This window comes from Atractosteus spatula, chromosome 9 (assembly GCF_055471065.1).
Source record: "Atractosteus spatula isolate fAtrSpa1 chromosome 9, fAtrSpa1.hap1, whole genome shotgun sequence".
Taxonomy (NCBI): Eukaryota; Metazoa; Chordata; class Actinopteri; order Semionotiformes; family Lepisosteidae; genus Atractosteus; species Atractosteus spatula.
The window spans coordinates 49,364,981-49,375,267 of NC_142714.1; positions in this window are offsets into that span (position 1 = coordinate 49,364,981).

Genomic DNA, 10,287 nt, shown 5'->3' on the forward strand with positions numbered 1-10,287 from the left:
AAATTGGGACTGCAGCTCCCCTGTAACTCTCAGTGCAACCACCTCTCCACCTAGTGGCCTTTTCAAAATACTGCAGGGCTTATGTTGATGGAACCCGATCAGCGGAAATGAGGTTTTCATTTATTTCGGTCTCATTAACTGCAGGTAGAGCAACAGTGGTGTTCTTGTGACATCACACTGCTCAGACTGACAGCTTCCTCTAAGCCACAAGACGTACAGTTGAACAGACTTGCTGCTCTTATATTATTTCAAAGCCTGTCTCAGGGTTGCACCATAGTGCGCTGTGGTCCATGAGTGCACCCGCCTTTCAGAAAACAGCACAGTGAAGCGAAAACACAAGCCGACTAACAGGCAGAGAGTGGAGGCCACCGCCATTTTCATCATTCAAGCACTGTGTGAACTGATAGTGAAAAGGCATACCGGCCTAAAACAGAAACCGCATGACAAATGAAACGAAGTTGTAATCATGAGAACCACTGCTGTTGCTGTGCAGTACATCAGAAGACACAGCAAGCAAAGGCACATTCAGAGCAAGAGCCCTCCCATCATCACCCCCCAGTGGTGGCACAGTTATCCAAACGCAAGCAGCATCATGCACTGGACGGGCTCTGAGTGGCGATATCCAAACGAGCTGCTGTAAACCTGCCTGAGATGTCACAGAAACACCATCGGTGCCCTCCTGGGCCAGCACCCACCATTACATCAGTGCTAGGGCACATTCATGCCCTCAAACAGCGATACTGGCCTGAGACAGATGGGTGTAGCCACCCGTGGCAAGCAGGTGCAGCAGCCGGAACAGAGATTGCCAACTGAAAACTCTATGTGCACACAGTGGTGCATGCAGATGCCAACAGGATACGCAGACGTGGAAGTCATGACTGACTGTGCATTACAGTTGCACCCCCTTCCTCCATTGTGTTGTCACAGGCCCCAAAATACACCTTGCATCACAGATTCAGTTTTTTGACAGCACATCTTACTGTAGTGCACAATATACTGTAATATGCTACATAATCGTTTCTTTGAATTTTTAAAGCACTGCCATTACAAAAGAGAAACTGGAGGCCCATGAACTCAATACTGTGCAGCAGAAAAGCCCCTTGATTCTCTGTTCGTTGTCTGGTTTATGAAATCCGTGGGACAATACACTAGACAAATGGGAATGTCTTTCATTGACAGGCACAAAGAAATGGGCTATATTCTTCATGGCAGTTTCTTCACTCTTTCGAGAATGTCTTTCCCGGCTTACAATGATATCTCAACTGGTGAATAATAAAATGCGATATACTGTATAATATCAGAATGCAGAGACGCCACAATAGCACCATGTGTGCTGATGTATGGTCCGTTCCCCAAGGCAAGAGCATCAGGTGTCCACTGGGGTTGTGGACATCAAGTGTCCACTGGGGTTGAGACAAGCTGAAATCTACAGCAGCGGGAACCACTTTTATTCTGCTGTGTGGTTTGCTTCTTCATTTTTCATCAGCACTTGGGCAATACCTGACTGCAGGCCTCCCTGTCCAGACCGCAGAGAGCCGCGGCGGCAGCCTGGACGGAGGGCTGGGGCTGTGCCCTCCGCACCTCAGCTTCGGCCATTTGAACCGCAGAGGCTCTGAGAGGCCCAGGCCCGGCACTGATCCAGCCTGCAACAGAGCTCTTGTTCTGTCTGGACTGCGGAGACCAACTGCCCGAGTCACGTGTCTTCTGTGTAGCTCAATTTATTACAGAGAGAAAGAGTTGTGACTATATTTATATAGCCAAAGAGAAAGGGGCAGGCAGACGCTGAGGGCATCATGTTCATCAGGAAGGGACTGTTCACAGGTCCAGATTTCCATCAGCCTCTAGCTAAGACAGGTTTACTACATGGAGTTTGTAACGAAAGATCGGGAGGGATGACAACAAGCAAGTTCAATCAGACTCACCCGTCAGTAACTGGCAATCTCTCCCGCCATCCTTTCCTCTCCCCAAACACTATAAATTCCTACGTGATCCCCATCTCTCACCTGCGTACGCCTTTTGCATCCCACCTCCACCTCATCTCCCCCTCTGCAGCTGCCCCTTGGTCACCCTGCATGGGGGTCCTGGCTCCCTTGTCCTGTGGCCGGGAGGTCAGCCCTCAGCCAAGCGGGTTAAGACAAATTTTCACTCCATAATCCTTTCATGATGCTTTAATCTTGAGTGTTCCTAGTGAATGCTATTTATTATGGAACAAGAAAAGGTTTATTCCAGGCTGAAAAGAAAGGAAAGAAACACAAGGTTTTGGATTTTTCAGCCTGGAATAAACCTTTACTTGTTCCTTTGCGGCCTACGCATGCTGACGCAGCTCCCTGCTTGAACTACTTCACACTACTTATGATGATGATGATGATGATGATGATTATTATGTAGATTAATATAAAATAGAATTTAAGCCTTTAATAGTAGCTTCACAAGAAAAGTAAAAAAAAATCAATTTAACATTCTGCTCTTGCATAACTTTGAAACATGCTGCATCATGCAAATCATGCAAACAAATGTAACAATTATCAATCTTTAGTTACAGTTCATTTATCACGGAAAAGAAGTGAAATGCAAAGGGAGCTTCTTAAAACTTTCAGTAATGTTAAAACTTGTACTGAAAATTTTCCAAAAAGAAAAATTTCGTAGTAAGTAAATGAAAACATTGATCTGCTGAGCCTTGGGCGTTACGCAACTTCCTATTTGCAAAAGCATTTTCAAATCATGCTGGTATCTGCTCATCTCTTCTTGCCTAATGTTTACTGGTCAGCTCATACCTAGAACTGCATCCTACTCCTCCAAAACCACCAACACTGCCCCCTGATCAGGTTCCAAGTGGAGCTAAAGAGAAGAGCATTTAAAACTCATCACAGCAGGCACTTCTTTACACTAAGAGTTGTGGGAGTCTGGAGCAAGCTGCCCAGCCTTGATGTTGCAGCTGATACTCTGCCTGCTTCTAAGGCACAGCTGCTGTGCACTGTAAAGCAGAAATTTGGGTTTGGGTTGCGTTCTGAACGTAACAGCTGAATGTGACCCTCGGATCAATGAGTTACAAGCACCAAACCGAGGTGACTAGGCCGAACGGCCACCAGTTATCGGGCACCTTTGTTATTGCTCTTATGTGACAGACCAGGTTACAAGCAGCACGTTCACTTATTTAAAAATTCACCTTCGTTTTTCCTTTATGTACGCAACATAGCTTTTTGTTTTTGCCGTAAAGACGAGACAAAGTCGCGAAGGTGCTGGCTGGTCCCAGCAAGGACTGAGGGTGGAGTCCCTCAGACTGAAGTGCACTGCCCAGGCTGGTCACAGGGTCCTAGAATCTGGGAGCACACTTGCAAGTCCGTGCATGATCCTAAAATACTTGTTTCTAGCAAGGTTCACAGCAACTCAGAGCCCTCAGCACAGGGCACCAGGCAAGATGACACACTGTAGGACATGCACACCCTAGCCATCGTGTCGTTGGTGGCTTGGAGGAAACGCACCATGTGAGAACATGCAAACTCCGCATAGAAGGTGTTCCATTCTCTAATTAAAACCAGGACGCCAGAATTGTAAAGGCAGCAGTGCAGGCTGCCACACCAAAGTGTTACCCCGTTGTGAGGAGTCCACAACTGAAAAAAAAAAACCAACAACAATTCAGCTCATCAGCAGTACCTTACTGCTGCACCGTGAACTTCCAGACAGCGCTCGTAAACACCAGCTTTCTCCCCTTGCTCTCGGTGGTTTCAGACGACCTGCGAAGACAGTTACAGGAATGCTGCTTCCCCGACCGCAGCACAAACCGAGCCCGCGAGCTGAAACAGGTGGCAAACTGCCGAACAGCAAACCCGGAAGGACGTTCCTGTCTGCGGGGCTGCAGACACCACGTGGATGTTCTGGTTCATCAAGGCCAGACCTGTTCCCGGAATCGCAGCGCACGCGTCTGCCTTGCCGTTAAGTCTTGATTTGACCGTGATATCTGTGGCTATTGGGTGTATTTCATTATGTGTAGAAAGGCTTTTCTGCAGATTTCTTGAATTCCTTTACCGCGTTTTGATTAGGGGGTGAGGTGGGTACTACAGTAGCCCACCAGCAACACCGGTTCATTTAAATAAGTCATTGATTATAAACTAGGGAAATGCCCAAGGAGAAAAACTACAGGCAGATATAAAACAGCCGACAGTACGGACTCCTGGTGAGTGGGAAAATGTCAGCGGTCTGGTTTCTCTTGACAAGTACAAAATCGCTTTCCTGTTGTGAGCTCTCGGACAGTTTCCTTTTTTTGAATTTGCCCTGGCTGGAAAGTGTACGTTTGGCGGATGCTGGTGGAGGAGACCAGGCCGAGTTGCAGACGTCATGTTGATGTTTCAGTTCATTAAACCCAAAGCTGCTCTGAAACTTCGCACGCAAAGTCACCCGGCATGACACTGCAGCACAGCACCGACAGTAAGGCAGTGCTCGCTATTAACCACTAGGGGGAGGTCCTACACGCGTGAATCATCCCCTTAACAAAGGGGAGGTTCATTGAAAAGTTAAAAGACTAATATAGTCACTGTTTCATCTATGGAGCAATTCACTAAAAAAAAACACTCTCTTTACACTCTTTTACTTTTCAGCGTAGAATTAATCTCTGCTTCCTTTTCGTAACGAAGCAGTAAGAAACTGTATAGGTTCGATTTTTTTTAAAAAAGAAGTTTTTAACAATAATAGAAAAGAGAAAAGTTATCCAAAAAGATGACCAATACACAAAACAGTATACTGTCAGGGGTCATTACAAATCACGGCACAAAGTTAAAAATCTTACACATATCAATTGTGGGTTTTGTTTGGTTATTTTTCGAGTTTTTAATGGAATTCAAGTAATAATAATCCCATTTTATAATAATTCAAGGTGTTAGTAGCATTAGCCCGTTTTGTTTTGTGAATATGATATCTAGCTAGTATTAATAAAAGATTAATTCTAAGTAAATGCTCTTTTTCCATATTACAGATTTGCAAAGTATAACATCATATCAGATTCCGTAAATCTGACATTCACGTTGAAAGGCTTAAAGATAAGGTTTTGCAAGTCTTTCCAAAACAGCTTTTCATATAGATAGGTACAGTAACAGATGTGTTATAGTTTCTTTTCCAGCTTTACGGAACATAACAGGAATGATCCTGTTCACGTCTGAATCGAGGGCAACGAGCACAACCTAGGAATGATTTTAGATGTTATTTCTTTAACATTTGTTTGTAAGTCAGTACCTGTCAGGAGTTGTTCAAACCAATTCCCAGTTCGTATTTTCAAATATTGCATTCCAGACGGATATACGGGGAGGAATGAATTGAGGCTTACGCAAATTCCTTATGTGGTTATTATTGCATTGTCTGTAGGGTTTAAACCCGTTACATCTCGTTCGTAGTCCTTGGCGTGTTACAACGCCGTGACTAGCTACAGTATGTGCATGAAGGAGGCTGCAGAGACGAAGCTTTTCAAGTGCTTCAGTTTCTTATATTATTTTTCTCATAACCCGACCAGTGTCTTCATTCCCCTCTGCGGCTGCAGATCGAGGTTTTGAGGGCCGATTAAAAAAAAAAAGTACTGATTCATGCCAGACTAGCCTCTATTTTGCTTCCACGGGATCTCTCTCTCTCTCTATCTTTCGTCAAGTAAAAGAGGGGAAAAAAACACCTCTCTGAGAAACGGAATGAACACAAAGGCGGTGAGACGAACACAGAGCGTGACATTTTCAGATGAAAGCGCTCGAGCCGGCAGCCTCGGGAGAGACGCTCCCTGCCGAGTTACTGGCAGTGTCAGATCGATGCAGCCCCGACACACGCTGCACCGCGCTGTCACCGCCGCGGCTGCGCCGAACCGCACGGGCTTTTTCTAGACTAGAGCAACACGTCAGGCTTCCGAGCTGAGGGGCGCAGTCCGATGCCGTCCTTGCGATCTACGAGTCCCACTGTGCGGAGCATGCATGCACGCTGGGGCGCAGGCAGCCGCAATGAAGTTCGAAACAGCAGGTCAGGATATTTCACCATGCAGTCAGCCCGAGCTCTGACAGCCTGATCGGCGCACCCCAATTTCAAACCGTGTCTAGCACTCCGCGCACCCGCTGATGTGCCCAGCCAGTACGAACAGCCTGTTGTTGGCGTTGCTGATCTTCAGCGCGCTCTCCCGCAGCAAGAAATTACTCGATAAAACCTCTGCGGCATCTCTGCTCAGTGGGCCTCCGTTTGAGTTCTAAACTTTGAACATGGGAACAACAGAGGTCTCGGCTGAAGTCAGCGCAGTTCAAGCAGGGAGCTGTGTCAAACACGCGTAGGCTGCAAAGGAACAAGTGAAGTTATTCCAGGCTGAAAAGACAAGAAAAAAACCCACACTTTTTCGGCTGTGGACCCTTCTTCAGGTGTGAAAAAGAAGGCTCCCCAAAACTCTTTTCAGCCTGGAGTAAACCTGTTTCTTAAAGGTCATCGCCGTCGCATGCAAAAGCGCCTGTAATTAGGGCTTGACGCTCTCGGCGGAGAGGGGTAGTTTGGTGCGCTCTCAGAGGGGAGGCGGCCGGTGTTAATCTAAAGAGCTACAGTACAACTGACCTAACTTGAAAAAAAGTGCCAGGGCGGAACTAAAACAGAGAACAATACGGAACACAACTGGTTTCTATTTTTAGCATTTTGCTTGCAGGCACACAGACAAAAGAAAACGCAACTGCTTAAAACCCATCACGCAGATTTTTCCTGCGGGTCCTGACATTTTCATAAACGAGTGCAGCTCTTAAGTGAAGCCTTTGTTGGTACAAGAACCCGTGACTCCTGTAGGTCTCCCAGATGGTTGGACCAGTTGCACAGAACTGTGACTGCTGGCTGGCACTGATGCCATCACAACGTTATATCTGCATTGCTCCTGCTGCCTGAGCAGAACCGGGCCTTTACATGGCCTGTGCATCGTGCCTGCAGTTTCATCTCTTTAAAACTTGGTTTCATTTTAGTCCAATCAGACTATGTGTTCAGTTCTTAGGAAGCTGTTGAACACTCAGGCATTAGCCATTAGCCAGCAGCCATGTCACCCTGCAGCTCACAACTAGCAGCCCACTGATGCTCAGCAGGTGTGAGCCTGGGCAGTACCTGGATGGGAGACTCCTGGGGAAAAATAAGGCTGCTGCTGAAAGAGGTGTTAGTGGGGCCAGCAGGGGGTGCTCAAGCTGTGGTCTATGTGGAACCTAATGCCCCAGTATAGTGATGGGGACACTATACTGTAAACAGGCACTGTCCTTTGGAGGAGATGTAAAACTGAGGTCCTGACTCTCTGTGGTCATTAAAAATCCCAGGGTGTTTCTCAAAAAGAGTAGGAGTGTTTCCCTGCTGAAGTGAATGGGGATGAGATTCCCAAACATGGTGATGAGAACAAGTGGAGAAAAAAGAGGTCAGCAGGACTCCCCATGGACTTGATAATGTCACGATCCTAATCCCTCCTATTAAGGGCGCTCCGGCTCTTTCACATTTTTGGTGATTCCGTGCGCCTGCCCCCAGTCCTGCCCCCTCCTTATTTAAGCTGGGCGCTCTCACTACTCGTGGCTCTGCACTGGAAGACGGGCGCCCGGAGACCCGCCTACAACCAAGTCGCCCTACATCCACGGCTTGAGGGCACAGGCCTCCTATCGGCATCCTGACCCAGCGCAGTCCGGGGCTCGGAGCGCCTGGCCTCATCGTCCCGTTTTTTTATTCCCTGTGCCTGTACCGGATCCCGTTCCGGTTTTTAATTCTGTTTTGTCCTGTCTCGTTTGGATTACCCGGTTTTTGGACTTTTGGACTTCGCCCCGGATTTCCCCCTGGACTCCCTGGACTTGATTGGCCTGGCCACGCCCCTCCCCGAGCACCAGTTCACCATCGTCACGCCCCCTGTCTGTCAACCCCTCCAGATCCTCGTCGTCCCCTGCCTGTCCTTTTCCACTTACTTCCGGACTATACCGTCTGCATAGGGTCCTGAACTCCGCTTCACGGGAGCTCGGACTGGCTCCCATTCCAGATAAAGGCACGAGGGGAGTCCAGGCTGCGATGCAGTTTGCTATATATGTGCTCTCTTTCCCTGACAATTGCTGATCCTGGTCCTGCATGTTTGTGAAGTTAGAGGAGGGTCTTTGGGTGTGGCCCCTCACCTCAGAGCTGTGTGGGAGGTATGAGGCATGCTGTTGTGGGTGGGAGTCAGGTCTCACCGCTAGGCTGTGTCCTGCTGCCTGGCAGGGCTGTGAGCCAAAAAGGGGCCGTTCTAATAAAGGTGGGAATTCCACATCCTGCTTGTTCTGGAGCTCAATGTGCTGGACCTCCATTAACATGAATAACCAACAACAAATGACACTTGTTTTCTGGCTTTCTGACCTGACGATCCAGGTTACCTGAGCTGAGGAAGCCTACATTACAAGGAGCAGAGGCCTGGAGCAGAAAAGACTCTGAAGCTTGACAGGAGAGTTCACGAGTGTCACTGTGGCCTTCTGCTATGAGTGCAACACCTGTCTCTTTAAATAAAAAGCCCTGTCACTGCTAGCGCACATGCGCTGGGCTCAGTCTAGAGATGAGGTCAAAGGGGCCTGCTGACAGAGCACTCCAGTACAAACATCGCATAGCAAATAGGCACTGTTTACAAACTTGCACTGCAAGCAGCCGAGTACTAGTCTGTCCGAGAGGGAGGCTTGGAGGGAGAGCCCCGATACTCAGGCAGCAGGAAAACAGGGCCGAACCAGATGAATGACAGAAACCAGGATCATGATCCGGGGGGATGAGATAGATAAGGGAGACACATTCTTTCCACCTGAGTCCTCTCCTGAGTCTGTTTTACAGGACTGTGAGCAGCACAGATCAGTACTTTCACATACGTGCTAGAGACACAGATAAACATACTTAAATATGGAAATTTCTTGCATATTACTTATGTAATGGTGGCACAGTGGTTAGCACTGCTGCTTTGCAGCGCTGAGGCCTTGCAATCAGTTCCTAAGGAGCTATCTGTGTGGAGTCTATATGTTCTCCCCAGGTACTCCAGTTTCTTCCCACATTCCACAAGTGATAAGTTAATTGGCTTCTGGGAAAATTGGTCCTGGTGTGTGTGTTTGTATAAGATCACTTTATTGGTCATGTACAAGTTCTTGTATTAGGAATTTGTCTTTTTCACATACCCCAGCTTGCTCTCCATGAGACACACAGACAGGGAGAGAAGCTTGGGGTCAGAGCGCAGGGTCAGCCATTTATATGGCACCCCTGGAGCAGTTGGGGTTAAGGGCCTTGCTCAGGGGCCCAACGGATTAGGATTCTTCTGCCAGCCACGGGAAATGAACCAGCAACCTTCCAGCCACAGGCGCAGATCCTGAGCCACAGAACCACCCTGCCTTGCCTTGCCCTGCCAGGATAGGCTACAGCTGCCCTGCAAACCCTTTATTTAATAAACAGTTAAAATAGATGGATGGATTCTTAAACCATAAGTGGCTTAACTAAACACCCAGAGTGTTGGTGTATTGATAATATAGAAACAGAGACAGACACAGGGTTCAAAACAGTGGAATGTGGGTTTTAAAGTCATGATTCAGGAATAAATGTATTTATTAATAGGTTATATGGCTCGAGTAATCGTTCTTACCACTGACTGCAAGACTGGCACATTTTCTAAAGATAGATAGAAAATAAAAGAGATTAGAGCAGTGATAATAGACAGTAAGAGGAGAGATAAAGCCTGGTTTGCTGCCACTTTCAAAGAGAGTGAAACAGGAAGGCAGGCACAGATTATGTTTTATGTACGTTTCTATTTTTAGGACAATTAGTAAAAGCCCCCAAAGTTTCCCACTGTGAGTCGACACGCCAGACCCGCCCACCACATCTTTTGGCTCACATGGTTCTCTGTCTCTCTTCCTCTCAGCTTCTTCCTCTTGGCCACAGCTCTTCATTTTCCATGCCCAGAAAACCGCCACATGTCCTCCACTCTGTTTGAGCTCAGCGACACACCTCTGATGTCATGTGGCTAATGTCACCTGACATCTCAGCAAGGCTGGTTCTCAAGCGGTAAAAAGACAAAACAAAAACCAAGAGGCAATAGTAAAACCCAGCAGATCCCTCCTCTCTGCTATACAATACTATCCTGATTGAAATGTCACTTTCTGCATCATCTATAGTTCTATCAGTTGCTGTAAAATACCAGAATGTAATAAGAAAACACTACAAATAGTTGAAAACAGAACACAGATCAGAGTCTAAGATGGTCAATAAAAATATTCAGTTAGAATTAGTTCATCTATAACAAATGGCTTAGTAAGGATATTTGAATTTGTGTGATTTGAA